Source organism: Triturus cristatus, chromosome 3_1 (assembly GCF_964204655.1).
Source record: "Triturus cristatus chromosome 3_1, aTriCri1.1, whole genome shotgun sequence".
Taxonomy (NCBI): Eukaryota; Metazoa; Chordata; class Amphibia; order Caudata; family Salamandridae; genus Triturus; species Triturus cristatus.
Genome location: NC_140583.1, coordinates 651,554,159 through 651,567,244, shown reverse-complemented (window position 1 = coordinate 651,567,244; position 13,086 = coordinate 651,554,159). Strand labels below are relative to the sequence as shown.

Below are 13,086 nucleotides of genomic sequence, written 5' to 3'. Positions count from 1 at the left end.
AATGGCGACGAGCGGGTCCAGACCCCGCATGCACACGGGCTGCATCTGTCGTACCCCCGAGAGGAAATATATGCCGAGGTACCGGTACCTGTCTTCCCGCAATGCATGACCAGGCAGCCGCCGGCCGGCACAGGACATGGGAGAGTAGAGGTGAAGTGCTGCTACATTGCCGAGTACGCCCCCCCTCCACCCACTGCCCGAAGCACCAACGATCACAGCCCGCAGCAACGTGGCTGTAGCCTCTGAAGTGGCCGCAGCGTCACAGGGCGAAGACTGCCAGCTTCGCATCAAGGTGAGGTGGTGAGGGAAAGCAAGGCTACATGGGTGAACTGCGTGCAAACCTCGCCCTGCTACTGGCACCGCTTCCCCAGGGTCAAGGCGATCACAGCCGCAAAAGGAGGCAAGTGTGACTGTACAGGCGGAGTGGCAGTGAGGTGAACGTGGCCAGTGGCCCAGTGCCTCCTCCGGCTATAAGGCGCCAGCAACCATCTGCAAGCTGCCCCGACACTGTGAGATCAAACCTAGCATTCCCAGCGATGCGCAGCCTGGTGCCCGATGATAAGGAGTAAGGCGCGCACACAAACCAGGCGACCTGGCGCCCAGCGAAAGCTACTTGCAGGGCGAAGAGACTGCGTACATCTCCGTGTCTCCTGCAACACCTGAAACCCGGAAAGCCTGCCCGCAGCAGGAGGGAGGCTGCCGCGGCCAGTTTGAAGTGTGCAAATAAATAAAATCAGCAGCGCGACCACGATCAATTAATTAATAATGAACGACGTTTGCACACCCGAGACTCTGAAGTCGCTCCGGCTAATGGTAAAAACCCCGCTGGTAGAAAGCGCCACACCAGTAGCTGAGTCCCCAAAGTTACCGGCAGCTGCAATACACAAGGAGCACCGAGCGTGCATGAAACAAGGGCAGTAACCGGCCAAGCGGCGCCGGTTCTACTGAGTCAGCCGCCTACTATAGCTCCCGCCTGCAGGGAGCAGAGACTATCCCACACCCACCACAAATGCGTGTCTGCCCCCATTCACCAATGACACTTGCCCGATAGCGACAGGTAGCGGGAAGCCGTGCCTGCCGAGCCGTCATTTCCCCTCTGCATCTGCTCCCGCGAGACTCATGGGGGGCGGACAACCTGCTGGATCTGGGCAGCCGCCGGAACTCTAAAAGAGAGGGCCAAGCAAAATCAGTGCCCCCAGCCCGAGGCCCATGGCGTCAGGGACGCTGCTGAGGCCTACATTCAATGGGACAGTGCCACTAGTACCGCACCCCCACTGTTACATCAAGGATACGTGGCAGTGACCTGCCGTGCTGTGTCAGCGTCTGCTGAAATCCCAGCCCACAGGAATGCATAGGCTGTCCTGCACCCGCATGATCTGGATGCCCCACAGGAGGAGAAACGTTGCAGAGACCTGTGTGCAGCGCCCCCAGTGGCTGCATGCCTGCACCGCCGCACAGCCCACAGTATCAGTGAGACAGACTGCCGTGGACTCACAGCACAGGTGGCTGCAGCGCCACCTAACGACTGCTCAGGATCTGCACCCAAGCATCTCCAGAATCCATGCCCAGGCGCTGCTGCCGACAGGAGGAAAAGCCCCAATACCCACACACACACGGGAAACAGGATAGTGCCTCCCATCAAGTGCACCCATCCACACGGAGCCCTTGACAGCGGCTGTGTGTCTTCAGGGGCAACCATACCGCACTGCAGTCACCCACAAGGTAAAGGACGAATAGAGACAGAGCACCATTCCCAGCGCAGCCGAGACCGCTGCCGACAGAAGGGGAGAAACTGGTTGCCCCCACCCGGGAAGCCCAGAGACTGCATAGCCTGGTAAGCCCAATCCAATTAAGGGAACACAACAAGTCAAGCTTCAAGCAGCAACGCCAAAAGGCAACAAGCCACAGCCAGAAGAGACTGAGCACTGATCCCAACACCACGGCACAGAGGGGCCAAAGGCGTTGCCAAGTGGCTGAAAGGAAGAATTTTCGAAGCCCCACATAGCAAAGGGCTTAGGAAGTCCAAGCCTACCACAGCTACACAAGCTGCCAAGAGACTGTTGGAAGCCAACAACAAAGCACAAGGGAGAGACTGTCAACCCAGCAGAGAGTTGTCAGAACAGCGGGACCAAAGGCCCACAGCAGCACAGCCTGAGCACACAACGCCCAAGAAAGGAAAGGAAACGCGCCAACGGAAGAATGCATCCAACCCCACCCCAACTAAGAGACGAAAACAGGGACACCTACAGCCCGGCGCCACACTTTCTCAATAGAAACAGAGGCTGCAAAACTCAACCAGTGCCAGAACTGACCGCACCCAGCTGCCCTGCAAGAGAAGGGCACAAGATAGTCCTACAGTGTCTCTGTCCCTATGCAGCATGCCCAATATACGAGATGAATGCACACATGTGAAACTCACACCCAGCAAGGAGGTACCAAGGGCCTAGGACTACCCCAGCACAGGAACGTGCCAAGAAGCAAAAGACATTGAAGCCCAGCAGGACGGCAAGCCCTGAGAGAAGCACCGGAAGGCGAAGACGGAGCGCACGTGGTCCGAAGCGCACAGAAGACCACACCAGCGAACCAGACAGTACGGGCAGGCGCCCAGCGGAGAGAGACTTCTCCACAAAGAAACACAGCTGAATGCAGCACAGAGAGCGACCACGTCCCCACTGCACCAGCGAAGCCCCGCAGTGGGCTGAAAGCAACACAGGGTCCTCCTCAACCCAGCCTCAAGATGGAGTCGGCGGTGACCCACAACAGGCAAGAGAGGAGTCGCACCCGCAGCGGCCCGGAAGCGTCACAGTGTCCGCGACACAGTGTCCTCCTCAGCACTGCCTCAAGATGGAGTCGGCGGTGACCCACGACAGGCAAGAGAGGAGTCGCACATTCCACGTGGCGGCCGCCACAGCAACAGGCGCTCCAACGCCAGCGACACTCGACTGGACGTCACACCGCCCAGCACGCAGGAAGCGCGCCGGAGTGAAGGCAGAAGCCGGCGCCATGACAGCGCCGCCTCGAGGTCCAAGCCCAACGCCCTCGAAGAAAGAAGAGTGACAGCCCTGTCACCCTGAAAAACCGGAAGACACAGGTAGACTGAACAGACCAGCGAAAGGAGAAGACCAGAGACTCACAGCAAGCCAAGAGCTCACCCTGACACATCCGACAGCCACCAAGGCGGACCACCGTCCCTGGGCACAGCCTCACAGGAGAACCGAATGTAAGCTGCAGCAGTCGCGAACCGCGTCTCTCCACAACGCTTCCCCAGGTGAACGGCCACTCCCCAAGTGTCGGCAGTCCAAGTCAAGTGGCATCCCTGCCCCTGTCCGCATATGCCACGGGTGAAGATCTGCTCTGAGTGTCCGTCCTCACACCGCCTCAAGATGGAGTCGGCAGTGGCCCCAAGCCAGGCAAGAGAGGATCAACACACTCTACGTGTTAAACCGCCACGGACACTCAACATCGGCAAGGCGGAGGCACGTGGCTGCCCAGGTCTATCCTGACATCCGTACTATACCAGCAAGTCACCATCACCGGTCATTCCGACTCGCCACATGGCTGGCAACCATCACCACGCCAGCCATCAACACCTGCGTCAAACACCACTCCCCGAGTACCCAACAAGCCGACTAAACGAAATCAGTAGCCACCTGTGAACCTGGCCTACACCGGAACCGCGGCAGCGAGTGCCAGTCTTGACCAAGACCCATCCACCCGTGAGGGTTGTGCGTGCGACCAAGCAACGGCTCCTCGGCGGTCCTGCAGCTGCCACCAGATGGCACACAAGCAGCGGCTCCAGTGCAGCCTTCCTACAGTCCCGCAGCAACCCCGACGACGGGCCTCCCCAGGCGGGAGAGTGAGGAGAGACATTGCCCCACCGTCAGGGGACCGGTCCTGGCCAAGCGTTTCAACAGGGACAGTCGGTCCAGTAACACCTTTGTGAATCAACATGTGAGACTCCATCCATGGTCACGACGCAGCACACTAAAAAGAACTGTTAGAACCCACCACAGACTATCACCGACGGCAGTCAAGAGGAAGCCAGGCAAGACACCAAGACAGGACATTGTCAGTGAACGGACGGTACGCAGCGGACGTCTCCAAGCCAGCGGTCGTGTCCTGAGTCCCTCAGGTTAAATTACGGGTGCCCGTCGAGAAGGTCCTGATGGAAGCCAAGTTCACCAGTCCACGTCTGATGTCGTCCTGCCACCTGACTCGAGAAGCTGATGGACCCTGTGGTATTTAGGTAACCGTTTGTTTTCTTCCCCACAGGTTGGACTGACACTTTGTTTGTCCTTCAATAAAGTTGGGGAGGAATGTAGTGTCCTGCGAGACACGTTCTAGTGTCTCACAGGAAGCTGTAACCCAAGCCACTTCCTCGAGGGCTGGACACACTGCACCCCACACCCATCCATCACGGGTGTCACGAGTGACGTGGCCCCGCTAATAAAAAGGCCCGGGTGCACGTGCTCGTGGTCAGTCACTAACCCACAATCACCAGGTGTCCGTGTCCATTATTCCGGAGATGTGGGCCTGAGGCCCAACACCACACTCACCTGGGTACTCGCGGTAACATTATTTCCATTGCACTCAAAAGGCCTGCACTCAAAGGCCATTTAGGTGAAACAATGACTAGAAAAACAGTCCGAGAGGATTTCTGGTGGCATTATATGGGCTCTCGCATTTCGAATTTGGTTAAGAAATGCTCAGTCTGTGTGAATTCAGAGAAGTCCTTAAAAATAATTCATTCTGAAAATCAGATCCTGAGTTGCCAGCGGCACCTTGGAAAAAATAGCTTTGAATTGACGTAGACACCATGCGATCTTAGCAACCAACGCATGCTATTGTCCGGAATGATTATTTTTCCAAAAGGGGTTAAATCAAGTGGTTTTTTCAGCCCGCCACAGATTCTGTGGTTGAATTGTGGGATTTATGACTTTAAATAGAAAGGAAGTGGACAGTAAAAAGCAACAATAATTTAATATCAATGCCTAAACCGGCGAGCATTCCTAAAACAACACCGAACTACACAGCCTATACGATGTAGCATGCTCCCCATGCAGACCAACACTTCAACGGCACGCACTATATGAATGTTCCAAAACAATAGTTATACACGCTGCAAATTAGACAAGGTGCACTTTATAGAAAGGACACACTAACTATTTATTACATAATAATTAGGTACCGGGAACCTTTTAAAGTTACTTTATTTCTGATCGTCCGAGTTTTGGTGCCGTGGAACCCCTGTGCCGTCCTATAGTACACTTTTTTTAATTAAGGCTTTTAGCGTTATTTATGTTGCGTTTAGTAAGACAATATTCATCATCGCCCAGTTAAATGTCTATACATGAACTTTAAGAATGTTGCTTGCATTTAGAATGTACTCTAATTAGCACATTCACTCGTACACCAAAATGTCTTCGACATTTAACAGCGTTCTGTAGGTTCCATTGTATTAGTTAAATATGAAACAAATGCCATGATGAAGCAAGCGCCCGGCTAGCTCAGTCGGTAGAGCATGAGACTCTTAATCTCAGGGTCGTGGGTTCGAGCCCCACGTTGGGCGAAATTGTTTTTGTATTTATTTTATTTAGTATTACTTTAGACAGTATGCTTAAGGCACAATAAAATAAAAGAGCGTTGTTTTGCATTAAAAATGTGTATACATTATTTTTATGGTGTATTTTTGGAAATGTTGCTTTGCCCGTTGCTTTGGCCGTGGTCTATTTCGTACAGTATTTTTATAGTATGTTGCACTGCTGACATCTAATTTTTATTTTTGTATTTTAATTTTACACAGTTTTATAATAGCGCGAACTTGACCCGAATCGGGTATCAGAGCGCTTTACATAGCACCAGTTGCATTACATGAGGACACATTAATTTTTTTGTTGGGCAAATTTTTTTGTTAAACGTTTACTTTGCAATTAAATCGTGGTTCCTTTGTCTAGCGATCGAAAATAAAGGCGATAGGTTTAGTATATAATAAAACAAATATATTCAGAAAAGATTAAGGCAGCGAGGCTGTGCCTGTGCTGCATTTATAGCCAATCCACACTTCGGTTCAATGTTAAATCCTACAAAATACAAACCAGGATCTTCTAGGTTTGTCTCCTATTTTAGAAAAAAAAATACTGTCCAGTGTCCACTTGTTTACGTTTTACAATTCTGGAACAAGGGTGGTTAAAAATAATGTGTGTAATTTTTGACACCCTATTTTTTTGTTACATGGCAATTATCCCTGTGTTTGCTCTAATAATCATTCAGAAACGATTTAGACAACTCTGAAATACTTTTTATGTGATTTCTTTGCATTTTCTGTTTTAGTGAATGTTCCAGAAGGGACAACATTCCAGACTCCACTGCTGTTCTTTCCCATAATTTTTTTCCCGACCTGGAGTTATAAATACTCGTCAGGCCAATAAAAACAAGCATTGGCATAGCCAATAGGTCTCGCCTTTGGGACCTTATAAGTGTTTAGCCATGCAGCACATTATTCTGGGTGCTGTGCCACCAGTGATTAAATAGCTATACAATGCTGTCATGAACTAGTGTGGAATGAAACAAAGATAGCATGAGCAACTGGATGACCAGGAATGCCAAAGAATGAGCTAACATTAGCTAGATAGTAATAGAATGCAGGGGAGAAAGAGAGATACCGCAGGAAGCGAAGGTAGACAGGAGAGGCTGAGACAGGGACAATAGATGCTTTTTAGAAAAAATAAAAACTTCATTTATTTTACAACTGCAATACTGGCTCAGCAGCCGTGGCTGCTTAATGCAAAATACAAACCTGTCTGGCAACTGTACAAACAGTGCAAGCACAAATACAGGCACCTCGATCAAGTCCTGGTGCACTAATTCTGCTACCAGCATGGGAAACACATTCAAATACAGCCTTTCACACTACTTTCGTGCATTCTAAACAAAGTCTAAATCACACACTGTGTGACCAGATTTTAATAATACAAGTAGTCAATCAGACTTCGTGGAGAAGTGTGGCTCACTGGTTAGAGGAGGCAGACCTGGAAGCAGAGGTCAGCCCGGGACCAGGGTTCAATTCCCAGCTCATCTGGGTCTTGAGTCCATAAAAAGTCCATGGACTTGATAATTCTCGCTCCAGTGCATACTCGATTCATGGGTTCACAATAGCTTGCTTAATCTCCACAATGACCCCTCGCGGCGGGATGCCTGGCTTTCACCTTGTGGATGCCCTGCCGGATTATCTCACAGGGGAATACCAGGACGGGTTCCCTAAGCAAGTGCTTAGAGACCGCTTGGTGATTTGTGCTATATAAATTCCTGCACATTTACATTTACAGACTTCCTCACCTGCCCTGCCTCTTTCCTCTCTGCAGCTCCACCTTGTCTCTCTGTACCCATCCCTCTCGGAGTTCTAAAAAGAACAAGTTGGTGAGGATGTACTGGAATAGTAGGTGAGGGGCATTTTGATCGAATAGAAGCACTAACATCATTAAAAAATATTCCATCAAATAATGTGTGAGTAGATGTCCTGGCAAGACTGTCCCTGAAATTAATAATTTGATTAATGAGCCCATCCCTGGGGGTGTGGCTGCTGTTGTTTAAATTAACATCCTGTGACAATAGGTTTATACACATTAAGGCATTTTGAAAATACATTTGATCATACTAGCAAGGATATTGGTCTATTTTCTGAGGTGATATGTGCCTTGATAGGATCCATGACTTATGAGCTTACTTCCATATGCAAGGTTTTCTTCTTTTTTCACTCCGTGATAAGAGGTCGTTATATACAAAGACTGGTTCCGCCATATTGGTTCATACTAGGGAGGTTAGCGCTATAGTCCCACTGCTGATTGCGTGCTCTGCCGCTAGGTCACGTGTTGCATGCATCGTCACTCGCACGCATCACGTGAATCGATAGCGGAAGTGTAAATACGGAGGGCACGATATCCAGGCAGTTTACACGGCACCAGGAGAGACGGAATCAGGAGGCAGCGCACCACTCTTGACGAAGTAAGAGGGATATTTGGCCAGTAATTGAGGGGGGCTGACTACATCTATGCCGGAGTTACTCGAAGATACTATCTCTGCACTCGAGTATGCGGGAGTAACATAGAGGCCTCATTATGGAGAGTGAAGTTCTGCCCCTGTACTATATGTGTGTGTGTGTGTGAGGGGGATAGATATATATATATATAAATATGTTTATCCGGACACATAAAAGTCATCGGGGCCCCAACGGGATGTGGAAAAAGGGTAACGTTGCATATTCCAAATAAAAAACAAGATATGAGGTTTGGCATATACACGACATTGAGGGAATTTTGAAACACGAGTGAAATATCGTGTGTAGGTGTATGCTAACCGGTATGAATTACAATTCTAGGAATTGAATACACTTTGTGTCTCCCTCCCGCAGTGTTTGACTACAGAGGGTCGCTCTCTACTCCAGTGCCTTTTTAAGCAAATTGCCTAATAAACTCTGGTAAGCTATGGGAATATCTGGATATCGCATGATCCCAGATGAATATATTTAAGATCTTCTTTCTAAAATGAGGGTAGTAAAACCTGAATACCCTTGGAATACATGTGGGGGTGATGAGAGATGTTTTATCACATGTGTTTCGGCATGTTTCTCCTTGTGTGTGATGCACAAAAATTATATATACAAGGAATTTTATCTGAATGGGTGTTGAGCACAGAAATGAGTATGCATCTAAGATACCACTGGGAGGGCTATTGTTTGCCTGTTACACTATGATGGTAGATTTAATACCACATAGACTAGAATTCTGGCTACACCAAATGGGTGATTGGCAATTTCTGTTGTTTGTCTGAGAGCACAAGTGATTAAGATTTTATTTTATTATTTTTATGTTTTATGTGGAAGTTACTTCCGTATTCTTTCTTTCAGTTCCTACTCTCTGAAGGAGTAAGTTATAAGAGGAACTCCAGACTGACAGGTGGAGTATAACCCACAACAGTGGGGAAAAAACAGGGGTTTGGCAAAAGGGCATGTGGATCAAATTTGTCCTGAGGAATGCCGGAGATTTCGTTTTTTGAACCGGCAGAAACATGTCGACTGCTATGCAGAATGGAGGGGTGGTGAGCACCTAATTAACTCACTCCACCACCATCCATTTGGGTATATAGTCTTTTCACATATATATACCTTTTTAATCTGACAGGGGAATCCAGGAATAAAATTATTAGAGAGATATCCCTGGGTCAGTTTTAAGATTCATCTTTTCTGCACTTAAGGATCCAGCCTTCTTTTGTTTTTGTTTGTATCATTGTTGTACTGTCTACCCCTCCCTATTGCTCCGCCTCTAGCGTTGGCTTGCGCAGAGGCGTTAGTAGCAGCCCGATGATGAAGCATGCCACAACTCGTTGTGGGTGAGGGCAGTTTTCAAAAAACATGTGTGCTTTCTTAAAAACATTCAGCAATTGCTAGTGGATTAAAGCCGTTCTTCTACCCTACCTCCTGTTTTGTGTGGTATACAGAACCCACATCCCCAGCATTCCATTAACCAGGTCTGCTGAGTCTTCAAACGTGAGGGAAGAAAAGAGGGAAACAAAAAGTAATATGACAAAGCAGTTTCAAATCGTAAAGCACTTCTAGTGATCAATGGACTGATGAAATCAACAACATCTTTTTGTCAAGGTTTTTCGTGGAGGTCTATGGTTGCATTGGACATGCACAGATCAAAAATGTTTTGTCATAACGTACATATATAACACAGACTAATTTAACCTCCCCATCCTAATGGCCGCTAATATGCCATCACATCCTATTTTCTTGGTGCTACTCATGTCTACTGGCCCCTCAAGCACCAAGCCTATAAGCTTTGGTCTCCAATTGATGGGAACAATGAAATCTTTCACAACAACACCCTCTTCAAATGAAAGATCCTCTTTTGCTCACCAAAACAACTGAAAATACTTTTATCTTGACCATTCTTTAATCATAAACTCCTTGAGGTTTTAACTGCTTAAGATCAGCCACCTTGACCTTTAACCATGATTTCCCAGTCCCTGCCCACTCATCCCCTAACATATCAGAAAGCCATTCTATAACCAGGTCGCAGTCATCACTCCATACGTCATCACAATCATCCAACTCTTTGCCTTCCTTGGAAGGTAACCTATGGTGAAATATATTCCTGTAAATCTTGAGTAAAATTGACACATCCCAAGGAAGGATGATAGTCGTCTTTATTATGTTGAGTTGGTGACTTTTGATCGCCGATACCAAGGAGGGCTTTGAAAGTACACTTCCTATAATGTTGTCTATGTATTTCACACTTGGTCTCATGCATTTCCACTTTTCATTATATAGTGTAAGCTCACTTCTGATAATTTTCTGCAAAACCTCCCGTAGAATACTTACATGTTCTTCTGTTGTGCTGCTAAAAATTAGCATGTCATCTTGTAAGGAATGCACAACCTCCATTCCACTGAACAATGTGTTCAATAATCGTACAAACACCACCAAGGCAGAACCTAGGCGAGATGTCATTTTTCAAAACTTGCAGGCTCCATTCAGCTTGCTGAAGGATGTATACTTTCTAGAATCTTTGTGTAGAGCAATCTGATAGTAAGCTGAAGTCCAGTGTAGTGAAGAATTTAGCACTGTCAACTGTCATCACCTTTCCATGAATTAGTGGTAAAGAATGACAATCAACAACAACATGCCGATTTAGTTGTTGCAAGTCTGTGTGTAGACTACTCAGAACATTTATCTTTATCGCAGTTACTATCAGAGATAACCACTGAGACGGTGACACCAGCTTTGCACTATTCATCTAGCACATAATATCCTTCCTACCTGATAATGAAATGTTGCATACATTGAGCTTTAGTGGTTGAGACCTTATTTCGAGACAATTTAGTATTGTAAACCTTTCACACACCAAAGTTCTTGTTTAAAGACATTCCTGAACTTAACCACCAATGTGGGCTACTCATCTTCCTGAGTGCTGAACCAATAGTTTGCTTTAAATAGAACAATTAGCCTGCACAGGTTTTGTTATTCTATGCAGCCAAGTTTGCAGTAGTTTCTCTTCCATCAAAATTAAGCCCTGCAGTTAAAACGTTCTCTAATTTAATTTTGTGTCTAGCATGTGCACCTGGGGCTACACAACTGCACCTTAATTCAACTTTTTCACTCAATACTTCCTAAATTATCTTCAATATTATTTTAATCTTTGACCAATATCCACCAAAACACACACTCAAGTCTGATTGACTACTGCTACACATTTTGGCTAACTTTATGTGTATTTGTAAAGCACAATATCACCCACAAGGGTATCCTGGCACTGAGTAGGTGTGTGTGCCTAGTTCTGTCTAGGTTAGATTAGTTACTTGAAAAGCCAGGTCTTCAGCTTCTTGCGCAATTTACAACAAGAGAAGGCAGATCTGATTTGGAGTGGGATGTCGTTCCACGGATTAAGAGCCATATAAGAAAACGTCTGTCCTCTTGATCTGTTGCTGTGTATGCATGGAATGTGTGCAAATAAGAGTCCTGCAGCGCAGAAGTGTCTGGGTGACTTGTGGAAGGAGATGCAACTATTCAGCTAGGTGGGGCCTAAGTTGAATAGTGCCTTGAATGTGTGTGTTAGGTGTTTGGAATTAGCACGTTTGTGTATCGGAAGCCAGTGGAGCTCCCTGAGTTGTGGTGTGATGTAAGTTCTGTGTGGGAGGTCGAGGATTAGTCTGGCTGCAGAGTTCTGGATGTTTGTAGTCTTCTAGCGAGTTGCTTGGTGATCCAAGCATAGAAGGTGTTCCTGTAGTTCAACTTGTTGTTGACAAGGGCCCAAGTGACATTTTGATTTTCAACATTCTACACCCTCTTTGTTATGTTATGTTAGACTGATTTATAAAGCGCACGGCTGCCCCAGCAAAGGGGGGTCCCGGCACGGAAACCAGATGGGCGCAGCTAGTAGCAACTGAACAGCTTATAGCGGAGGGAAAAGGAACGTTTTAATAGCTGTACGGAAAGGCAGATAAAGCTTTATGCTGCGAAAAGAAATAGGAAGGGAATTCCAGAGTTTAGAAGCCAACACCCGGAAGGAGCGGCCTCCAGCACGAGCCCTCCTCACCCTGGGGACAACCACAAGATTCTGTCCCATGGAGCGAAGTTGGCGAGAGGGGGTGTTGAAAGAGTGCAGGTTGGACAGAATGCATGGCAATGAAGAGTTGAGGATTTTAAAAGTAATGCACAGGGCCTTGAATTCCACACGCTTGGCCACAGGCAGCCAGTGTAGGTGGCGTATTGCATTAGAGGTAGAACACCACCTTGGCAAGCCAAGGAGCGCTTGGGCCGCTGTGTTCTGGACCCTTTGCAGTCTGACAATCTCAGCCTGGTTAGCCCCAAGATAAAGGGAGCTGGCATAGTGCAATCTAGACATAATCAAGTCCATTGACAACCTGCCTGATTGAAGGGTCGAAGAAGCCCAGCAGAGGTTTAAGCACCCGCAGTAGCCTGAAACACGTCCCTGACACCTTCTTAGTTTGGGTTCTAAAGTTAAGGGCAGTGTCAAGCCAGACTCCTAGGTTTTTTACCACATGTTTAGTAGCGGGTGCCGACCCCAGTGCGGCGGGCCACCAGTGCTCACACCACAGCTCCGTCGTCTCTCCCCACTAACAGAACCTCGGACTTGCTAGCACTGAGCTGCAGACAGTTGGCAGTCATCCACCCCGAGACAGCCTCAAGATCGCTACGGAACTTACAAGCATCCCGAGTAGTGTCATCTGTGAGAGTGACTACCAACTGGGTGTCGTCTGCATACAACACCACCGTGAGCCCTCTGTTTTTAGCCACCGTCGCCAAAGGTAGCACATACAGGTTGAACAGGGTAGGGCTCAAAGCTGAGCTCTGAGGAAACCCCTGCTTGATGGCATAAACTCTGGACGAAAAAGTAGGGGCGGTCAGCTGGAAGATCCTCCTAGAAAGAAAGGAGGCAAACCAACCAAGGGTCGCATCCGCTATGCCCACCTCCTCCAAGCGCCTCAGGAAGATCTGGTGGGAGACCGTGTCGGACCTAGCATTGAGATCAAGCAAAATCAGTGCCGACGTACGACCAGTGTCTAAGG

General features: G+C 47.9%; 1 non-coding gene across 1 annotated transcript; it reads left to right on the top strand.

Annotated features, from left to right (window-relative positions):
* Nucleotides 1-5,496: 5,496 nt before the first annotated feature.
* Nucleotides 5,497-5,569, top strand: TRNAK-CUU (transfer RNA lysine (anticodon CUU)). Its single transcript has one exon. It is a non-coding gene; the product is annotated as a tRNA-Lys (tRNA).
* The last annotated feature ends 7,517 nt before the right edge of the window (nt 5,570-13,086 follow it).